General features: G+C 38.3%; 1 non-coding gene across 1 annotated transcript; it reads left to right on the top strand.

The window, feature by feature from the left end:
* The first annotated feature begins 19,356 nt into the window (after positions 1-19,356).
* Positions 19,357-19,431, top strand: TRNAA-UGC (transfer RNA alanine (anticodon UGC)). Its single transcript has one exon. It is a non-coding gene; the product is annotated as a tRNA-Ala (tRNA).
* The last annotated feature ends 5,234 nt before the right edge of the window (positions 19,432-24,665 follow it).

Here is a 24,665-nt window from a genome sequence, read left to right on the forward strand (position 1 = left end):
TTCCTGAGCGAAGGGCACCATGACGTAAAAACGAAAAAAAAATGAACTGTCATAGGTTGCATACCCTGAAGGGCAAATGGGTGTCCGTGTGATCTGACGTTAAGTACCACATTTCCCGCTAGGGGCGCCAACAGTGTAGGTTTCCTCATGAAGGAGCGCACGTGTCTGTGACATTCGTGCTTGAGGTGCTGTGCCAGCAGCAGGTTGTTAAACATTCACGGTTGAATGGAAAGATGGGAGGTTCTTGGACAGTAGTGTTGGGCAAACATTTGACCTAGCAGTGTTACGTGTTAATTCTTAGCCACAGCCCATCGTGTTCTGTGAAGTGTACTAGTGTTAACGGCCATAAACACTTGTAGCCCGGTGTAAGGGATGGCTGCATACACGTTCCAAGAGCTGGCGGACATGCATCTGATTTATGGGGAGGCTGGAGGTAATAGCCGTGCTGCAAGGCGTCTGTATGGGGCACGTTTTCCAAATAGGGTGTTACCATCGCACACCTTATTTCAAACTGTAGACACTCGACTTCGGGAAAGAGGATCAGTGTTGCCACCTCGTCGAGAAGTTGGACGACCACGAAGTGTGCGAACACGACGGTTTGTGGAAGATGTGCTAACTGCAGTGATGGATCATCCAGGCACCAGTACGCGCGCACTAGCCCACGAACGAAACACCTCCCATGTGAATGTGTGGCGAGTCCTGGCAGAAGAGGGTATGCACCTGTACAAATTGAAGAAAGTGCAAGACCTTTTACCTCGGGACTTTGGCCCACGTGAGGACTTTTGCCAATGGTTTGTTCATCAAATTGAAACTATCCCCAATTTTCAGAATACGGTACTATGGACTACCTTCACGAAAACTGGTGTGGTTCAATAGTAAAAACATCATGTGTGGGAACATGAAAATCCACATTCACTGCTAGTGGCACATCATCAGCACAGATTTGCAGTGAATGTGTGGTGCGGGATATTGCATGACTATTTGATTGGACCGTACATTCTCCCTGTTCGCCTATGTGGACCCACATATCAGCATTTCCCAATGAGGTTTTGCCTGAACTACTAGAGGACGTGCCCTTGGCACTGAGACAAAGACTGTGGTTTCAACATGACGGTGCACCCCCACATTTCGATCGGAATGAGCGCCATTTCCTCAATATCGTATTCCACAACCAGTGCATTGGCAGGGGAGGGCCTGTGCCATGGCCACCTCGATCGCCTGATATTACGTTCCTGTATTTCTTCCTCTGGGGAGAGATGAAACGCCTCGTTTACGAAACACCTGTCGTGTCAACCGAGGACCTCGTTGCCCGTACCAATGTAGCTGCAGCATCGATAGCAGAAACGCCGGGGTTGTTGGGTCGCACTAGACAATCCTTGATTCGGCGTTGTCGCCTCTGCTTGGAAGTACATGGTCGACACTTTGAAAACCGTCTGTGATGAGGTTCCCTTCACATCTCAATTAAGCATACTGTGTGCCCTTCAGCGTATGCAACCTATGACAGTTCATTTTTTTTCGTTTTTACTTCATGGTGCCCTTCGCTCAGAAAATTTTCTTTGTTGTTTCGTGCCATTCAACACATGCCAATTTTTGTCGATACCAGTACCACCCCACTCCCGTCAACATCTTCGTTCGCGTCCTTTGGGGAATCCCTTGCGCCCGCATTGCACAACATTGCCGCGTGATTTTTTGACAAGAGCGTACCCAATTTCTTAGTGGACCGCCCAACACCGACGACTTCTCTCCACCTGTTTTGCCATTATTCACTTCGGAAAATCATTTTCCCACGTTTTCAAACGTCAATAACTCGGCAACAAAGCCGTTTCCGGAATTTCGTTACATGAACTTTCCACATTATTTTCACTCGTACAATCACCTCCCAAGCGTTGTAACCGAACTTACGAAACACCCTGTATGCTAAGTATGCAATTATGAGTATTGTTAATTGTTTACTAAAAATAGTTTCAAAGGACGATGTGCATGAACTAGGGTAGTCGATGGTACGTTTGGGCTTCAAATGGATCTTAACATGACATTCAGAACGAGATCATTGATATATTAGAGAGATCTGTTTTGCGCTCCGTGGTAGCAGATATTAAAAGTCGGGAATATTTTGCTATTATGGTTGACGAAACTTGTGATATATCCCTCCATGGACAATTAATATTCTGCATTCGAACTGTGAATAAAAAAATCATCTTTTTGAGGCTTTTATGAGATTCCGAACACTGAGGACGAAACTTAAAAATGGAAGAGATTGAGTCATTTATTAATTTGTTTCAGTGATCGGATTTCCCCCAATAATTTTGACAAGTCGGCGCCCCTGCTCTTATCCATCCCTACAAATTTCCTATACGTCCATCTCAACGTTGTCCCTCCATCTTCGGCTTGGTCTACCTACTGGTCTCTTACCATCTCGAGCTCTAAATTATGTAAATAGCCTACCTGTTCTCTTTTTCTCGGTCTGATTTATAAAACTTCATCCTCTCCTCGTTCAGGGTCTCAATGTATGGAAATATATGTAGCATAAGCAACATCATCGCAAGATCTTTCACAACGTACAGAAGTTTTGCAGGAAACAGCTTTTCTTTACAGATTTTTTAATTTCAATATGTTTTTTTTTAATCCACTCTATTCACAAGAAGCCTAATCCGGAATGGACTTACACGCAGAAAACTAATTGCATCATATGGATTGATGCACCAGAATGCATAGATTGATGCACTAAAGTGTGTTTTATGGCTTCTTCAAAGAATCAGATTCATATTTGATGCATTTCGATGCATTTTTGTATGTCGTGAAAGAAACGCCAAAGCGCATCATTTGATTCAAGTGAGAATTCATTTCAGTGGAGATGCACTTCAATGCATCAGTTGATGTTCCTTGATGCACCTTCCTGCATCTTTTTGGATGATGCATTCTGGTGCATCAAAACGCATCAAGGTGCATCAAAACGCATCAACTGATGCACTGAAGTGTGAATCTGATTACCTGAAGATGCCATAAAACATACTTTAGTGCATCAATCGACGCATTCTGGTGCATCAATCGATATGATGCTTTGAGTTCCCTGAGTGTACAGTTAAGAGTGGTATCCGAACCACTATGGGCCTCCACCGGTTATAGAACCCGAGACACCCTGATTACAAGGTGACGACATTATAGCTATGTCATCGAAGAGTCCACAACTTTTTCTGGTTGTCGCCTCGTTTTGACGTTAAGAAACTCTTGAAAATCCAAAATGCAAATATATATATGCAAGCATATAGCGCAGACTCACAATTGACACCAATGGATTGGCTTTGTAATTTCTGTACACAAAATAATGAGATATCTGTACACAATCAGATAGACAATAACTTGATATGTTTGGGAGGTCGCATTGTAAAATTAAATTGTTTTAGGTCATGGGAGTTTAAAATTACATCGGTCTGGTTATCGTCTCTGGAAAAATCGTTACAACAGTATAAATTATCAATTGTTAGCGGCAGGTTTTATATTTCATTTGTTATTTTTGCTTCATTGTTAATAATTAAGCATTAAATATTTGTGTTTTACTTTAACCCTTGCGTGGCTTGCAAATGTTATCTTTATAACCGTGTGTGTGAAAGCAATATGCTAATTGCTATTATTATTAAACTCTGCGAGGCTTATTATTTTCATTAACCTTATTGTAAATATATTGTGTAAATGTTTACTGTGCATAGTGTTATGTCAAATTCACATAGTTCTACTACGGGTCGGCCGAGGGCAAGCTGTACTCACCATGCTCATGCGCATCTCTCGCGCACAGCTGCAAGTACTTCCGTGGATCGCCGTTCGGCAGCGCCACTCGGGGTATATATAAATGGGAGTGCACGCATCGGTGACAGTCACTCCCAGCCTCGGACCTGTTGAGACAGGATGTCTCACACGTCGATCCCCTCGACGCCCGATCCAGGGGCGAAGCGTCGCAGCCGGGAGAGTACGTCAGGAAGTGATACTGATACTGGTAGTATCATATGTTCGTCAACGCCGTATGGTTTTCAACGATGCGACGAGACTCCTTTTTGTACGGACAAATATGTCCGACCTATCTTCATTCGAACATTACGATGCGCCTCCGTCGCTGACCTAATTAGACGTGTTGTAGACACGTGTCCTACTTTCGTCATGCTATATGACCAACTTAAGGTTATATGTGCAACTGCGTCCGACTTCAAGAAGGTCTGGCAATATTTGCACGGACCTGATTTTGACAGACTTACAGCAGCAGGATCAACAGCAAGAAACTACCGAAAGGTGGTGATTCGACACATCCCCTTGGAGTTCACCGAGGAAGATATTTTCGGCAGCCTGACCAAATTAGGCTTCCATGTGGAAAATGTCAGACGTCTTCCGAGCCATTCTCAGCATTCCATGGACGCTTTGTCAAGTCCCGGTCGCAACACCCGGGACAACAGACACTCTGTAGTCGTCGTTACTATACGACGTGCAGAACTCTTCTCCAAGAAGGCTCGGCCTTCGTCGCACATTTTTCAACTCGACTCTATGAATGGCTTTAAAGTCATTGTAGAAAAACTTCGACCGCAAAAAAAACTTCAATGCCACAGCTGCCAACGCTACGGCCACGGACAGCGGTTTTGTGAACTACCCCCAAGATGTGTCAAATGCTCGCAGCGACATTTGATAGCCGATTGTCCACAGCGCACTACGGATATTCCACCGACGTGCGCAAATTGTCAAGGTGCACACACAGCCAGTTATAAGGGTTGTCCTGTGTACAAACGCTTATTGGAAGCTTCCCGCGGTAAGAATACAAAGAAGTCTACCCAGGAGAAGAAGCCTCTACAAAAACTGTACCCATTCAACCAGCATCGACTTCATCGCAGAGCGCCATTCCACCACCTACTCGAGACAAGCAGAGCGTCACCCAACCAAGGAAGCCAGTAAACCAATCAGATACGGCTGCGTCTTCTCCCAGCCAATCAACAGCCTTCTCTTCGAGACCTCCACTTCAGAGAGCAGACAATTTGGAAATTTTCCGGCGGCTGCTAGAGATACTGCTCAACCCAGAGCTACTATAACCACTATGCGTGCTGGTGGAAGGACTCCAAGCCATCCGCCGCACGGACGATTCAGATGCCAGACTTCGGATCCTTCAGGAACTGCTAGCTGCCATCTGATCTATTTATGTTTTATGTTGTATTGTTTTGTGTCGTCACTTTTTTCTCGGGTTTTGGGAACATAAGCAATGATCTCGCTAGCGACAGTTGCAGCAAGTCTTTTAAAAGCTGTTGATGTTAATCTTAAATTATGTAAATAAATATAACCCTATGCCTTTTAATGATAAGTAATTCAAGATGCAGGTTCCCCATTATGCCGATGTACTGACTGGAAAAACAGTCAAAAAAAAAAAATCGGTGACAGTGTCGGCTAGTTCATCGAACTACGAAGTCTACCTATTGGCTGTTTGGGAGAGCAGGAAAAGGTTCTTAAAGTCCTTGCCTTGACTCATCTCACCCAACAGGTCAATAGGTGCCGGGGCGTTCCCCGAGTTGATACTTTCCTGGAGATGAGGCCTGCTCGAAATGGTTCTTAAAGCCATTGTGCCCCAGTTCATATTAGCCTTATTATTGGTAAAGGTTTATCAATTCTGCCGAACAGAAACCGGCAAACCTCGTTTGGGAACCCAGACCTAGAAAAGGCAGCCAAAAGAAAAGATTTACTGAGAAAGGGGAAAGTTCCTATCCTACCCTGCATGCGGGTACTGGCCGCCACCGCAAGGTGGTTCCTTCGGACACTCGTCCTCTACTCAGGTTTGGCTTTAGTGCATCCTCGGACTCTTCATTTTCTTGTTTCAATTAAATCGATCACCAACAAGTTATAGCCGGGGACTCCATAAAAACCTATGTCCTAAATAAATTAGGTCCTATAATCCCCCACGCACCTCACTTTGAGGAATAAATGGATGGTCTCTGTCCTACCCAGAGTGTGCGAACTTTTTTAATGGTACGTAGTCTACTTTTTAAGTACAGAAATACATTGTTGTTGGACTACTAAATTTTATATCTAGTAAGGCTTGAGTTTTTTATGTGGTTCCAGTGATACAGACTGTAGAAAGCTTACTTTTGCAATACGGTTAACGAGATCATGCCCAACTACTCACAGACTGGTGTACATTGAAATCTGCAGGTTTTTTAATGTCGTCTCGGTCTTAATCTCCAGTACATATACAGGATGGCTGGAAAGTAACTCCATATTGAATAATAATTATAACGTTTGTAAATAGCCACGCTATTTTCATGAAACAAAATGTATTTTGATCCCAGAAGTAGCAAAATTGAATTGCTAATTTTCTGTTTTATCCTCAAGGTGACAAGAACAGCCCATGATGACCCAATGTCTGGCACCTTGTGAGTGTACCTAGCTGGCATCCCGATACAAAGTGTGGTGCTGGTGCAGAGATGGTGGCACGGTGTTCACGGACTTAAAAGATGATGTCTACGGGACTTCGAACAAACATATTCTGCACCATTTTCTCCAATCTGGGTGTCGAAGGACGACCGTTTCTGAAAGTATCTACCACAGATCCCGTAGTCATCAGTGTGGAATGACAGTTTCTGATATGGTATTTGCATCCACTAAAGCACGGAGTCCGTGAACACCGTGCCACCATTTCTGCACATGCACCACGGACTGCCACACTTCGTATCAGGATGCCAGCTGGGTACACTCACAAGGTGCCAGACATTGGGTCATCATGGGCTGTTCTTGTCACTGTGAGGATAAAGCAGAAAATAGCAAATTCCATTCTATCACTTTTGGGACCACAATACATTTGTTTAATGCAAATACGGTGCTACATACAAAGATTATAATTATTTTTCAATTGGGAGTTACTTTCCAGATATCCTGTGTAAACACTAGGGATAGACGATATCGGAAATTTGACATCGAGATATATCGTCAAGAAAATATTGTCACAGACGGTACGATACGATATTTTTTCCGTATCGTGATATCGGCGAAATATCGTCTCGACGATATATAAAGCTAAATATCGTGACGGTATATCGCCGACACGATATTTTTCTCCAAAATATCGTGACGTCATGTCGCCGACACGATATGTATCGCACGCCAAATATAGTGACGATATATCGCCGACACGGCATATATCGCCAAAATATCGTGACGTTATGTCGCCGACACGATATATATCGCCAAAATATCGTGACGATATATCGCCGACACGATATTTTTCTCCAAAATATCGTGACGATATATCGCTGACACGATATTTTTCTCCAAAATATCGTGACGTTATGTCGCCGACACAATATGTATCGCCAAATATCTTGACGATATAAAAAAGGTAAAGTGCTCCCCTGTGCTTAGTACCACGCCATGAAGGCATATAGGGTTATGTGTAGGTAACGCCCCACACTTTCTTGATCCGGTCGTGAGTTGGGGTGATGTGATCAGCATCTGTGATCTGTCCGCCTTTACCCCCCAGGGTTTCCCCCAGGTACCCATGTCATTCGATATATATCACCAAAATTTCGTGACCAAATTTCGTCTAGTTGATATCGCCCAACACCAGTAAACAACACACACACACTTTATCCGCTTGGGCATACAGGCAAACCGATGCAAATAGATTGAAATTGTATAGGCCTAGGGAAGTCCTACTCTCTGATATATCACGGGCGGACAGTTGCTTTTCTTTCAGCTATCCTCACTAACACCCTAACAAAAAACCTAAGCTTCAAAGTAACATCGACAGATTCCCTCGCGCTCCCATTTCAGATCTTAATTTAGAACGTGAAAAGCAATATATTGATCCGCACCCCCAAACCACCCCTTTTATGGATGTATATTCTGGGAAGGATTCTAATGAGTTTTTTTGTTTGTCTCGACTCAACCGTTGATTTCAGGCCAACTCAACAAACTCGTCGTTTTTAATCGTTTCTCTAAAAGGGGGGAAAAAGAGGTATGGAAACTTTATCGAAGTTCAGTGAGAACAAAAAGAGATTGAAGGAGGAAGGGGGGAGGAGGTGTAAGGTTTGGCGAAGCGAAGTACTTGAAAAATGGATAACTCTGGATTTAGCGGTAAAAATCCCTGCAAAACCAGCACGGTTCATTTTAAGGGGATAACTCGTAGGAAATTTAGCTTCGAGTGTTCTTCAGGATACTGAGTGGTTGAAATCTGCTCCAAAATTTTACATTTTTTACCACCGAGTGCAGGACGTCTCCATGGAAACTATAAAATATCCTCCACCACTTCGTAGTTGCACCTGTTTGGTTCCCTACTCGCCGCAAACCACATGCCTCTTTCACGAGCGAATTACGTCTCTCAAATGCCCAAGTGATACACGAAAATGAAGAATTAATGACTCTTTATTGCGAAGCGTCCTTCAATAACAACGCTAAACTGGATTGCCTTCTTTACGTCTCCATGGTAACGCAGCCGAATGCTTTGTTAATGCGGATTGAGGGGGAGTAGTCCTAATCGCATTACGTTTCAAATTTACATGTTTTCATAACTTTAACTTCGCTAGGATGAAATTTGAGTTAATCAAATAGAGAGAGAGATCAGCATTTTCTGTCGTCCCACCGGACTATTTGTTCATAAATTCTATTACCAGACAATTTGTAACAATTGGCCAAGTAAATTTGATGTATTCAGATGTTTTTATATTCGCATACAATGTACGCTAATTTGTTCTTGGCATTAATGACGCGTCTTTCTCTACTTTTTCGGAACGTTTCACGAGATGGAAAACTCATTATGGTTTTATGAACTCTTCAAGCCAGTGTAAAACACATGCAATAAGGTATGCCTTTCAAGAAACGTTCACAAAGTAAAATCGAAACGTTCAGAGTTTTAAGTTTTCGTTTAAGTCCGCTTTATGCACAGCTAGGCTAACCGGCACTGGGCTTACAGATATGAGTGGGATCCAAACCACTGTGTGCCTCCATCGGGTATCGAATCCGGAAACCCTTCAATAGAAGATAACGTTGACACTACGCCATCGGGGAGGCCTCCAACCGTTGTGGTTCCAGGTGTTTATCAAAATCGTATCGTACCCAAGACGTTGGGTAAAACTCGGATCTCACTTAAAACAACAAATCAAATTAAATTAAGAAATGAATGAACGAAATTTGATTTTTTGACCTACATCCTTTTGGCTGTTTTTGTTCATTGATTTCTCTTTTTTCAGTGTATATACATTATTGTTTGGCATAAATATATATTTACATGTCTTTCCATCCTATTTTCCATACAGCACAACATGGTTTCAGATATGTTACGGATACGTAACTCGTGAAACATTGTAATATTGCAGCAACATTGCGAAACATTACTGTGATGTTTCAGGTATGTTTCAGCAATGTAAAAATGTCCGCGAATCTAACATAACATTCGTAATGTTACAGAAACATGTCAGTGCAACATTACAGAAACGTGTCAATGTAACATTGCAGAAACATGTCAGTGTAACATTACAAATACATTTCCGTAAGGTTTTGTGATGTTTCAGCTACATTACAGTGATATAATTTTACGTTACGGTTATATTGAATGGAATCAGTACTGTATTCACGAGTGAAATATTTAAGGGGGCCTATTGGGGTTAAGCCCATTTATTTCAATATTTATTTGTAAATCATTTCCTGAAATTAAAATTCACAATGTTTGATACCTAATTAAGAATGATATTTATTTTACCTCTCCTCAAATGACCACGTATCTCAATTGCTACAATTATTCTCGAGGGGGGGGGGAGTGCATAAAAGTACGAAATACACATTCATTCACACCAGACAACAGTTACAACTAAAAAAAGAAAAATACTCGTATTCGCCACCAAATCCTAAACTACCTTCAAATGTGTGTAAAGTTTTACATGCAATAATAAGCTCTCCGTGGTTTTTCGCAACCTGTCACAAAGAAGGTGGGATTTGAGTGATGTGATCAGCATAATGCTCCCGTCCCCTCTACTAATTGATGAGAGGCTGGAAGCATTTTAGTGTTGTATGAAATTCATTCATGATTCTATGAGTCACGGTCATCTGAAAATTCTACTCTAATATCTCTGTATGAATAAAAACATTTTTCCTGGACAGAATACATGTTCCAGATGTATGGTTTTCAACCAATATGGTGTTCGAACTTTCAGAATTACACAGCAATATTCCAAATTAATTGCAAACATCACAAATTGAGCATATGTCTTCAAATATAACTTTTGGATACTAAAATTTACTATATGACATTCTCACCTTTTACGTATCTCAAATAAAAATTCAAAATGAATGTAATAATATCCTACATACTTACATAATTGGAGAAATGTAGATACACTTTGACCACAAAATAAATTCAGTAAATGAACCAGTAACCACAACTGGGAAATAAATATCAATTCACAAGTGCAAAGTGGAGACAAGCTAAACTTTAGCAATTTTTAGGCAGTAACAATACGAATAATATAATTGAATAATAACTAAAAAATTATAAATCAATGAAAAGTTTTGACATTCTCTATAATATTAAATGTGCAATGTGTATCAGAGGTTGTAGTTACTAGTTAGAAACATTAATTCTCTTAATGTTACTTGCGAGCAATTTCCATTGAATTATTACTTCAAAGATATAATTATATGTTCTCATTTCTATTATTTTTTAATCATTTATATTTCACCCATGTTTGACTTTCAACGTTGTTATGGTGATTAGGATGGGTCGGTCAGTTTCAAAATACACTGAGAAATTGAATTAAGCTCCTTGTAATGAAGGGATTTCTGGTTCGAAACTCTGGTAGAGGCACATTGCAGTGATACGGATCCCATTTTGAATTGTAGGTCCAGTCCCGATTAGCCTATTTGTGCATAAAGTGGACTTAAAACATCAATTAAAAGAACCAAATAAATATAAAAAAGCATACTTTGATACATTTCTTTACAACAGTGAGTGATCAGACACTATCCATGTCACCATTGAACTCTAAAAATTGAACATGCATCACTTCAAAGAAAAATTATTATACGTAAAAATAATATTTTTTCATAAAATATATTCTTTATTTGTCTAAATTTGTCAAAATACAATTGCTTCTGTTCTGTTAAGAAGTATTTCATTGCAGGTTCTCCGCTATAACCTCTTGTTGGAGTGCAGTAACATTCATTTGTTTCTGAAAGGAAATAATGTCATAATATCAATTCTGGTCAGAATTTCCATTTCAAAAAACAATACTTTGCAAAAGTAAAATAAACATCATAGCCTTGAAGAAAATTGCAAAGCAACATCAAGAATATACATTCTTCATGTCAGCACCATTCAGTTTTTTTTTATAAAAGTAACCTTGGAGAATACGTAAAACCGATTGAATTTTGGCAAAACAAATTGCTTTTACTTCATATTATTTGCCCAGAACTAGCAAAAAGATTTTATAGAATGCTCAATATGTTATGTAACATCCAAATCTTTAATATTAGTGAACATCAATGTTTCCATCTACATTTTTAGAAAATTTCTCAGCATTACGCAGAAAAAAATGTCATATTTCATCTTTCTTTTAACATGCCAAATTAAATACATCTGTAATTTGTGCAATCGTGCAGTATCATAATTAGATTTTAACCTTTTATATTATTTTGTCAATAATCCATAATTCTACCTACCTAATTACGAAGAAACGATGATTGAATGGATTTTTAGCATAAAAACAACTAAATATTACCAATTTTTTAACTCTTGAAACTTAATAATAACAATTGAACCACAAATGACCTAAATCTAGTATATTAAACTTGTATTGTTTCATAGTTTTGAATTATTGTAACTTGAAATCAAAATTTTGTTCAAAAATGATCATTCTTGCGAGAGAAACTAATCTTAAATCAGCCATAGAATATTTAATTACTGCTAAATATGCATACAAACTAACTGTTGGAGTCATAAACATCTTAACATGGAAGAAAATTGCAAAGCAACATCAAGAATTTACATTCTTCATGTCAGCACCATTCAGTTTTTTATAAAGGAAACCTCGGAGAACGCCGTAAAACAGATTCAATTATGGCAAGAAAAATTGCTTTTACTTCATATTATTTGCTCAGAACTAGCATAAACATTTTTGTGAATGCTCAATATGTTATGTAACATCCAAGTCGTTAATATTAGTGAAAATCAGTGTTTCCATTTACTTTTTTAGAAAATTCCTCAGCATTCCGCAGAAAAAAATTTCATGTTTCATCTTTCTTTTAACATGCCAAGTTAAATACAACATCTGCAACTTGTGCAATCATGCAGTATCATAATTAGATTTTAACCTTTTATATTATTTTTGTCAATAATCCATAATTCTACCTAGCTAAGTACGAAGAAACAACGATTGAATGGATTTTTAGCATAAAAACAACTAAATATTACCAATTTTTTACCTCTTGAAACTTAATAATAACAATTGAACCACAAATGACCTAAATCTAGTATATTAAACTTGTATTGTTTCATAGTTTTGAATTATTGTAACTTGAAATCCAAATTTTGTTCAAAAATGATCATTCTTGCCAGAGAAACTAATCTTAAATCAGCCATAGAATACTTAATTACTGCTAAATCTGCATAAAAACTAACTGTTGGAGTCATAGACATCTTAACATTGAAGAAAATTGCGAAGCAACATCAAGAATTTACATTCTTCATGTCAGAACAATTCAGTTTTTTTATAAAGGCATCATCGGAGAACGCGTAAAACAGATTCAATTTTGGCAAGAAAAATTGCTTTCACTTCATATTATTTGCTCAGAACTAGCATAAAGATTTTTCTGAATGCTGAATATGTTATGTAACATCCAAATCGTTAATATTAGTGAAAATCAGTGTTTCCATCTACTTTTTTGAAAATTCCTTGGCATTCCGCAGAAAAAAATTTAATCTTTCATCTTTCTTTTAACATGCCAAGTTAAATACAACATCTGCAACTTGTGCAATCGTGCAGTATCATAATTAGATTTTAACCTTTTATTTTATTTTTGTCAATAATCTATAATTCTACCTACCTAATTACGAAAAAATTATGAATACAGTATATGGAGGGCCTCACAAGCCTCATGAGAAACAAAACTAAACAAGACTACATGAGAGAGAAAGAGAGAGATGATTAACATAAGTGAGTAACCTAACAAGTGATTAAGAGAGAAATATAATTAGGAATTTAGTTTTGTCACACAAAAAATTACCCATGTGGTGATTGATGGCTGGAAATATTGAAAAAGCTAGCTTTGCATATTATCTACCTAACCTGATAATCATGAAAAAATGAAAGTATACAACAAATTCTCTTCTGATTTTACATGTATTTCATAACAAGAATGTATCACATTATAGTGGATAATGAGACAGGCAAAATACTTATATAAACACTAGGTTGATAGCCTGGCATAGCTAGTAATTTTTTTATAGTATACACTGTCTAGTCATGGCATACTGTCACATTCAGAGGGCTGTTTTCTTTTTTTTTAAAGCCAGTATCATGTTTGTTTTGTTTATAATTGCACTTCATTGTAAACAGAATTTTGATTATGACTGCTATGTTCATTTGAGTTATTATTAAAGGTTTTTTCATAGGATAATTTTATTCTTGATAGCTTGTGCAACCAATAGGGAGCTGATCTAACAAGTATGACCGTGGCTGTGGTGCTGCCGTAGACTTACATTAGCTACGTAACGATGTCACAGAACAAATTAGTTGATTCGTAATTTGTATTAGATAGAGGCTCTGAACGTAACAACTTACGTGGTATTCTACGCCTCTTCACTACGCACAGGGAAGTGAGAAACAACATTTTTTAAAAAGAAGAGGACAAATTTTGTGCAAAATTTAGGGGGAGGGGTCATATACCGTAAACGAAAACTATATAGCTATTTTTAACAGTAAAAACATGCAGGGAAATACTTTGCGTCTCGACCATTCACTTTTTCACTACACACAACTTATTTCTCGCGATTATAGTTTCATGAGGTGGAGAAGTTCAGTGCTTCTTTACGTCCACATATTTTAATTAAACAAACAAAACAAAATACTTCTTTAAACACTGGCTTGAACTGCCTTGTTTCCACTCACTTCTTCACACACGTTACATAACACAGAATAAATATATAGCGTGCATAAGTATAACACAATTAAACACACTTTGGCATTAATAATATTCAACTTACCACTCAATAAACAACATTATTCTTCATAAGATGTGCACGACTCCCGGTCAGCGTTGAAGGTAACAACATGGCCGCCGCAGAAAATGTCCCGGATGGCCGCCATGCATGATGACTGAATCCAACGTTGCGGAAATGTCTCTGAAATATTTCTCAGAGATGTAAGAAAAATGAGACGTTGCAGAAACTAGACAACAAAACTATAACATTGCAATGTTTCAGAAACAAAACTGGGACTTCATGTGATGCTTTCTGTAACGTCAACGCGAAACCAGAATGTTAGAAACGTTAATGAAAGATTGTAATATTTCTGAAATATGTCTGAAAGTTGGTGTGCTGTATGGGTTGATAATAATTATAGTGTTAGAAAGACAAAGACAAAAAAACCTGCCCATTTACAGCTTTATTTTACACTAATTTAAAAGAAAAACCTTAACAACTATATCCTATTCGAACGTCATTTGGATTTACTATCAAACTTTCATATTTATTCGAAATAGTGTCTTCAATATCTATGGGTTTTTCTATGATATATTTCTGTCTGTTTGGACATTTCGATATTATACGTTGCGTGTCTGTACTTTCTGATCCATATTGATGTATCTTGTCGTTCTTTATTCCAATTTTCTACAAATATGTTTAGTGTATGTTCAGTCGTCTGTTAATTAGCAGTACGTGCCGCTGGAATAAATAAACTATATTTTGTGGGGTTGAATTAAGCAATGGACCTGTATAATTCGCAAACTGTTAGAAATTCAAAGGATACTATAAACCTTTTCGAGCAGGCCTTATCACCAGGAAGGTATCAACTCGGGGCAAGCCCCGGCATCTACCGACCTGTTGGGTAAGATGAGTCAAGGGAAGGATACTATAAACCTTTCCTGCTCCCCCCAAAAATGGGCAATAGTTAGGCTGGATAGTTCTATGAACTAACCGATCTACAACTGATTCCAATAAAACTGTTCATTAAAGGTTTTTCTATACTCTTGGCAGACGTTAATTTACAAGTTTTGTTAATTTTAGACATATTTTGGGAAGAAGAATTGTCATTAGTCATTTTCGTTCATCTCGTAATTTGAAAGTTTTTATTTCCACTTTTCTCTCTATATTTGCGTTCTTCAAAAATAGCATTAGCAATGAAATTGAACTTTGAAAGAACAACGCCAGAGATAGAGTCATCTATTGGACTGATGCTAAACTAAAGGTCTTACACGTAGTACTTTTTCTCGCCGCGTCGTGTCTCTCGGCGCCATCGTTGTTGTCTGGTTGGTCTCCAGCATAATCACCACTCCCCACTTCACCTGCCGGAAGTAGGACCGGCCGCCGTAAGAGTAGAAAAGACGTATAGGCAGATGCATACGATGTCTCTCGACACCGGTTGAGATGTCTTTTCATCCAACGTCTTTGGTCTCGACTAAAGTATGTAGACAGACTGCAGTCAGTTCAAACTTAAATATATTAATCGGAGAAGGTTACGTTTTAGCCAGAATAAAGCAGAAAGGAAAGTTTACCAGCAGAATTAAGGCGTTACTTCCAAAACTGACTTTCGAGCAGTAATTTTCGGATCACCTGTAAAAGATCGCTAGAAATTGCTTGCGATTTTCACCCCTCGAATCACTTCCACGTCAAAGTTTCCTTGCCACTTTGTCAGCCATTTACACTTTTTCACAAAAAAAGGGACAAACTTTACGCAAAAAAAAGAACGTCGACGCTTTGGCTGTGAACTTCTCGAACCATTTTCTCACACTTATCCCTTCCCCCTCCTCTCTTTGTCCACTACAGGAGAAAGAGAGAAAAAATGATGAAATCTCGCGGTTTCATTCTATTTTTTCCTCTCAGTTTCTTCTTTTTGGTCTCCACGTAAAACGCTTTCCTTTCAGATTGCGACATCCGAATGGATTCCCACTATCCGGAGAGAACAAAGATCTGTTAACTGTCCAAGAAGGTGATTACGAAGGAAAAATAGTCCCAGATATAGACTTTGGGAGGATAAACGTTCCCACATCCCTTTCTCGTGACAAACTACAATTCAAGAAGGGCCTTATGGTACCCCGCAAAGCTTGAAAGAAAGAAGCTTTCACATTTCGACATTTTCTCTTCTAGCTGGTGCAATGCTGGAGAGAGTTGTCCTGAGTTGTGATGAATACATTTTAAAACAGGGAATGATGATGCTCTCGTTACTAAAAGTCGCGTTTTCTCTGTTGCATTTCGTGTATCCTATTGCATTTTTGGTCCAAGTATCTTTTGAAGTCTACTTCCAGTTCGGATCGGGACTGGACCTACAGTTAAAGTGGGATCTGGATACCTGCCTAATGTGTCCAACATATCTTGGACATTGGCCTCCCCGATGGTGCAGTTGCTTTGTAATCAAGGGATCCCGGGTTCGATTCTCAGTGGAAACTGTAGGTTAAGTCCCAATTAGCCTTGCTGTGCATAAAGTGGACTTAAAACACCAAATCAATCAATCAATCAATATCTTGGACATAACAGGTATAGTGGTTAGGGAAAATTACATTTCCTGTGAAAGTAATCCAGTTTTGAGCCCTCAATATGTGACCGCAGACGATTATCGTATGTACAGTGGGATCCATGAGCATTACCGTGCAAAGTGTTCATGACTATTTTCATTAATTATTCTCTTACATTAAATGTGTTTTTTATGTATGCTGGTGCAGAAGTTGTCATCAGCTTGTTTTGAGTTTTTTTTAAATTCTTGAAGCTCTTATTGGGTCAAATAAAGTTCACGATAATACGGTAATACTCATGGATCCCACTGTACTTCACAATCGCAATGTGAATATGTCGAGATCCTTGAAACGGCTTTCATATCGAAAATGCTTCTGCTGTGCCTTCGACGAATTATATGACTGGCCGATCAAGCAACACAGGGTTAACAACCACAAGTTTCTGGACAGTGGCGGCGTTGGGACTGTTGCCCCCTAAATTTTTCAACTTTTGCTCCTGCACTATGCTAAACCTCATCTACAAGAAAAAGTAAACTGCCTGCCCCCCCCCCCCAGTTTTGGAACCGGTTCGCCGACAGTGTTTCTGGATTGCTAGAGCCAGACACGTGTCATATGATCTTATTACTTATGATAAAAAATTCGTTTCATTTTTTCGACCATGCTCACTTGCTGATGTAATGTGCATTTTACGGAAACAATAGTTCCACTTCTAGAAAAATAATCCTGAATGAGGAGATTCCGTTTTCTTGTTCGCTAGGATGGTATATATGACTGGGGCCAGAAATCTTTCGTTCCATTCCGTCTCTCACCAAACCGGACCTAATTCAAACTCAAAAGGGAATTCTTTTCCGGAGAGGGGCATCCTAACGTTCTGTAGAATATTTTAATTATTATATACAACGATCTCCAACTCCCAGTCATTTAACCACCGTTTTCCAATCAGGAAATATTCAGTAACATCAGAGCAATGCAGTGTCCGGCAGAAATGAAGCTCTTCCTGGTCATCAGCAGAATAAAGATGTGAACAGGCGAAATCCAGGAAGAGGCTTCAGGCCTGACTCTGCATTTGTTGAGTAAATTGAATTTGAATAAATGTCTGGGAGGCAGGGAGATCCAGAGGAGTTCTAATTCAGTCCTTGAAGAGCAAGTTACGAGAGAGAGAGAGAGAGAGAGAGAGAGAGAGAGAGAGAGAGGAGAACTATTCTAGGGAGAGCGTGTTGATGCTAGACGCAAGTCAGATTCCACGTACAGTCACAAGCATAACTTCTCACGGCAGATCTTCAGTTGCAGTACAGAGACAGGTATATCCTTTCATTAGCCATGCTGATCCAATCTGTAGGGGTTTAAAACTCAAGAGTTGTGTATTGCCATTCAAGTGTATAAATTAGTATCTCTTGCTCTTTACCATCAAGCTCACCATGAGCAGAGTGGTCTACCATGAAGGATGAATGAGGAAGTGAGCTACATTCCCAAAAGATCCCTCATACGTAAGGGTATGATACGATGCGAACAAGCAACTCAAGGACCAAATAACTCTGATATTCCCTCTCTGTAAGCAATCGCTACAATGGAGATGAATGGTGAATATATGAAAAAAAAGTAGGGAACGAACACTGAAAATATCCGTGATTACGATAAGACGTTAAAAACCAGAACAAAAGGGCGGCTTTTCTTGTCTCGTTAATACATATACGTTTAAAGAGATATAATACTATGGATGTTTAATGTAGAGATGAAATTACTGTCTCTAGCTAATTGCATAGCCCTTTCAAGTTCCAAATATTTATCCTGGCAGAACTTTATTTGGGAGGAAACAGTAACGTTGCTACAAGGGGCGCGTGGAGCAGAACCCCCCGCAGACAAAAAAAACTAAGAAAATATTTTCGCCAAAATATGCATTTTGTATGGTATTAAGAAGTTTATTAAATGTGACTGCCACACGCATAAAATAGTTTCGTCCCTATCTCTCCCCACTCATATTTCTGGCAATATCATTGGAAGAAAAGAAACATTCCTTGTACATTAGTAGTCAATTTTACACCATTCTGCTTTGAAACATTTTTATTTCATCATTTTCTGTATCACATGAATTAAAAATTTCTCAATAAATGTGTTTTATGCCTTCCACTTTCTTTGTGCTTATTAAGTTTTCCATTCATATAACAGATTTTCGTATATATAATATTAATGAGAGACATATTAATAAAATTGAAAGTAGTATAAGTAATACATTAACCCAATACTTTTCTTATTTTTAAAATTATCAATAAACTGCTTTAAAATTATTAATTTATTGCTTAGATTTGTGCAAGTTTGAAAATTATGTAGAAATGGTTGGATTTCATCCACCCTAACACACACTCAAAATTTGTCACAATACAATCGTGCGTAAGTTTAATGTAAGGGATATTATTCTTAATGTGGAGGCAAACAAAATAAACTATTAATTCCTTGTGTTAACCAATAATAGCTGCCTTATTACAATAATTACAAGCTACAGAGAGCTCAAAGAATACCTTTGATGTTGCTCTCTGCAGGCAGCCTAGTCACTTTGACTTAAAATAGCTTTTTCTGTGCTTTTCCCTGATTTTAGTCATTGTTGTTTCCATTTGTGCTGAGTGTCTTTTTACAGATTCTGATATTTCCTCATTTACCCCACTTCTGTTTCAATTGTTCTTAGTGGCCTCCCCCATGGCGCAGTGGTAGCGTCATTGCCTTGCAATCAAGGGGTCCCGGGTTCGATACCCGGTGGAGGCACAAGTGGTTCGGATTCCACTTTAAACTGTAGGTCCAGTCCCGATTAGCCTTACTGTGCATAAAGTGGACTTAAAACAGCAACTCAACTCAATTGTTCTTAATATCACTTTGCACAATCCTGATATTTCCACAGTTGGCACATTGCTGTTTCCAATTGTGCTGAATACAGAACCTGTTATTTCCTCAGTTGCCAACTTACTGTTTCAATTTGTGCTGAATACAGACTCTGATATTTCCTCATTTGCCCCATTGCTATTTCCAATTGTCCTGAATGTCACTTTACAGTCTCTGATATTTCTTCATTTGCCACATTGCTGTCTTCATTTGTGGTGAATACAAATTCGGATATTTCCTCATTTGCCCATTGCTGGGTACATTTGTGCTGAGTATCCCTTTACAGATTCTGATATTTTTTTCATTTGACGCATTGCTTTTTCCAATTGTTTTAAATAAAGATCCTGATATTTCCACATTTGCCCCATTGCTGCTTCCATTTGTGCTGAATACAGACTCTGATATTTCCTCACTTGCCCCATTGCTGTTTCCAATTGTGCTGAGTATCCCTTTACAGATTCTGATATTTGCTCATTTGCTGCATTGCTGTTTCCAATTTTGCTGAATATAGATCCTGATATTTCCACATTTGCTCCATTGCTGTTTCCAATTGTGCTGAATACAGATCTTGATATTTCCTCATTTGCCCCATTGCAGTTTCCATTTGTGCTGACTATCCCTTTACAGATCCTGATATTTGCTAAATTTGCCCCATTGCTATTTCCAATTGTACTGAATACATATCTTGATATATTCTCATTTGCCCCATTGCTGTTTCAAATGTGCTGAATGTCACATTAGAGACTCTTGATATTTCCACAGTTTCCATATTGCTATTTCCAAATGTGCTGAATACAGAACCTGATATTTCCTCAATTGCCACATTATTGTTTCGATTTGTGCTGAATACAGACTCTGATATTTCTTCATTTGCCCCATTGCTGTTTCCAATTGTGCTGAGTTCCACTTTACAAATTCTGGTATTTCCTCACTTGCCCCATTGCTGTTTCCAATTGTGCTGAGTATACCTTTAAATATTTTGATATTTGCTCATTTGCCGCATTGCTGTTTCCAATTGTGCTGAATACAGATCCTGATATTTCCACATTTGCTCCATTGCTGCTTCTATTTGTGCTGAATACAGACTCTGACATTTCCTCATTTGCCCCATTGTTGTTTCCATTTGTGCTGAGTATCCCTTTACAGATTCTAATATTTCCTCATTTGCTCTATAGCTGCTTACATTTGTGCTGAATGTCCCTTTACAGACCCTGCAGGAGGATTCAAACGAATTGTGATTCCTCCATTATAGGTCTACTGAGAGCTGGTGTACCTAAATACCGTGACTCATTTCCTGTTAGTGATTTCTTGCCTGATTAGCAGCGTGAAGCGTGATGCAGGTAGGTGCAATCAGCCTAACAACAAACACACACATTACAAAGAAGGTTTCGACGGATGAGAGAGTAGTTTGCAACTCTGAAAACTATTACGGCTTGTATGTTGACAGTTGTAAGTTGAAAACAATGTTGAGCATCCACAAAGAGCGGCCTTCGTACTTCATGAAATCAACAGGTACACAAGGCTTTGTGATTGTTCGTTCCTTTGAATGTGCGAAACACCCATGCTGTTGCGTTTAGAATGACATGGTGAATTACACGCGTCGGCAAAACGGCGTCCGTGTACAAAGTGCGGGGTTCATTTGACTACGGAAGGAACTTTTTTATGTACAAACGGAAAGCAAACGTACATTACACGTACGGTATGGATCGTCATGTGTGAAATTATGCACAAGTCGATGCAAAAGCTTTAAGATTTTAAAAATAATTAATATCTGGAAGAAAAGTAACTCGGCTGTTGAAAACTATTGTTTTCAGCCTAGTTTCGCGACGGAGTGGTTATCATAGCTTGCTACGACGGCAAAGGTTACGGGATCGAATCAAGACCTGGTCATTGGTGTGCTTTGTTAGAGTGAATTCATCAATTTCATCATGCATTATTCACCCTCATTGTCTTATTAGCTAAAAATGGAATAAGAGTGACTCTAAATAACGAACATCAAGTTTTTAATTCATTCAGTCATAGGTTCTGGGGACTCCAAAATAGATAGTCGATCTTTACTGTAGGAAAGCTACAAAGATTTTGAAAATCTTATTACTTCATATACCCGCTGTACACTATTGTCTTGAGAATTTATGGGCCTCCCCGATGGCGCAGTAGTAGCGTCGTCGCCTTGCAATCAATGGGTCCCGGGTTCGATACCCAGTGGAGGCACATAGTGGTTCGGATCCCACTTTAAACTGTAGGTACAGTTCCGATTAGCCTTACTGTGCATAAAGTGAACTTAAAACACCAAATCAACTGTTGAGAAATTGCAATTTAAGACAGTCATTTCCTCTGCCATGGAACTAACATTAAAATTACTACTACCTTAAAAATTATAGATTCTCGAGTTTGGACACCCATTAAAAATTAACGAATGGACTTAAAACGAGTTACATCAAAACGTAGCTTATTCAATTCTGCGTTACTCTATGCTACCCAAAAGCATTGACTCGCAGCACGCACCGGCAAACTAATAAAAAATAATAACACCATTAAGCCTTAAAGTGGCAGAAAGCAAAGTTAAAATCAATCAACACGGACAGAACACAACATGAGTTCAATAAAGGATTATACTGCCTGTGTCCAGACGCCACAGCCTCGATACTCTGCTAGATGCAGTGTAGGGGAGGGAGAGAGAATGACATTTTCATGTCTTGGGAAAGGGTCACACCTTAAAACCCATAAATCAATGAAAACTGCCCTACTGTCGGATTAAAAATTATAGATACTTGAGTTTGGATTCCAATTAAAATTTTAACAAATAGACCAGCATAAAAACAAGTTACATTTAACAAATTAGCTTATTCAATTCTGCGTTAATGGAAGCTAATCAACATTTTGTTAGTAGGCCTTATATTTTTTATCGCCGTGAGAACAAAAGAAGAGCCATACATGGTTTAGTTTTGCGCCCGACCCTGTGGCCGAGTGGTTAGCACATCGCGCTGCGACGCCAAGGGTCCCGGGTTCGAATCCCGGTCGGGCTTGGTTGTTTGTGAATGTCCATTCATCAATTTCATCATTTCATCACTCATACCCATCTTCGCACATTAGCCAAGAGGCACAAAACGCGAAGTAAAATAAACTAAATCAATCAATCAATCAATCAATCAATGGTTTAGTTTTGCAAACAATCGCCCTCTTTAAAATTCTGTAAATCAAAAACGTGTTGTCCGATGCACAATAAAAGGAAAACAAGAATGCAAGACAATAATAACTACGAAATCTAATTGATTTACATTAAGGCAAGGCAGTAATTTATTATATTATAAAACATAAACGAAAAGTAACGTTTCAACCTTCTAGCAAGGTCTTCTTCAGACTCTGCACCAAGTACAAATGTAACAAGGTATAAAACAGGACGATATATATACACAAACATTGTTCCCCTCCAGACTATTAGAAAGTTGTTCTGAAACATTCTATCAGGTGGCTTTCCCTTGTCAACTGTTTCTAAATAAAAACTTACATATAATAAAACCACTTCAACTATTTCATAATTTACCAAGATCTTTAACCAGTTAGTGAAGGAATTAGTTTGCCACTTTATAATACCTGATATATATATATAAAAGTAACAAATTAATTTCTTTATTTGTAATTAATAATAATAATATATATTTTAATGTACTATTTTTTCATTTAAATAACATTATAAATATGTATATCGTATAATTTACACATATGTTTGTGTGGAGGGGGTTTTGTATATTAAGATCTTTCCCCCCCACCAGTCTTCAATGATTTCGCACCATGCAATAGAATAAGATTTAAAACACACAAAAGAAGGATAACATAAAATATACAAAAATATACAAGCCAAGACAGTACCAAGATAAACAGATCAGTTTCACAAAAACATTACTTATGTACCATTTTTTCTATGTTGGTGATAAATGATAAATATGAACTGAATATATATATTTGGTTTGAGATGATATTGAACTTATGCGGTAGCCTATGGAATAGTGAATGTTGTATGAGTGATAGCCTGTGAGTTGTAGTGTTGTCGATAATTAATCTAATTAAGATAATTGAAATGATTCAGTTTTTAAAATATACTTACGGTGAATTACTAATATTTTAATCGCCATCATATATTGTTTTTTAAAATATACAAACCCATGTTTACTGAGACTTTTTTGCTTCTATTATCGTGTACTTTGAACTGTCAATTTGCTTATGGTACAGTGGGATCCATGAGTATTACCGTGCAAATTGTCCATCACCATGTTCGTGCACTTTATTTGACCCAATAAGAGCTTCAAGAATTAAAAGAAAACTCAAATCAAGCTGTTGACAACTTCTGCACCAGCATACATAAAAATCCATCGCTTAAAAACACACAAGATGTAAGAGAAAAATTAGTGAAGAGAGTCATGGACAATTTGTAGGGTAATACTCATGGATCCCACTGTACACCATGTATATTTACGGTTTAAATAACGAAAATTAATGACATGTTTTAAGAAAATACCGGGTTAGTAAACAAGAAGGAGCAGATTTGAAAATATTATTTCCAACAAACCATACCCGACAGGAACATAATCCGCACATCAGTGGATAGGGTAAGGTTCCAAGTTTGAAATGTGCTTATGACAATGCGGTTGCTTCGTCTTGCACAATGGATTCACTTCACATCACACACAGAACTACGTTTCCTGTGTCGTCGTCATTTACTTACAACGAGTAAAAAAGCGTCATTGTTAGTGCACGAATGAAACCAATTGTCGTACAACAAAACTTTGCAGCTTAATCTATCCAATGATGTGAGAATTATGTTTCTCTCCTGTATTGTTTGTGGGAAACAACATATTTCAATCTGCTCTTTCTTTTTTACTAACCCTGTACTTTAAATGTTGTAGAACACAAAGGCGTCTCCTGAACGTATGCGATGCATGCTGCGCATGCGTCAATTGTGGGAAAAAGGACAGCTTGCTCTGCTACGACATTCATGAGCATTTTTACATTCTAATTTCTTCATATAGAAGTATTTATTTTAGACGAGAGCGCTCAACTACGCTTATATTACATATCTTGGATCTGGAGTGAAAGAAAGTAATAATTATTTTCCCGCAATT

This window comes from Lepisma saccharinum, chromosome 26 (genome assembly GCF_977018435.1).
Source record: "Lepisma saccharinum chromosome 26, izLepSacc3.1, whole genome shotgun sequence".
Taxonomy (NCBI): Eukaryota; Metazoa; Arthropoda; class Insecta; order Zygentoma; family Lepismatidae; genus Lepisma; species Lepisma saccharinum.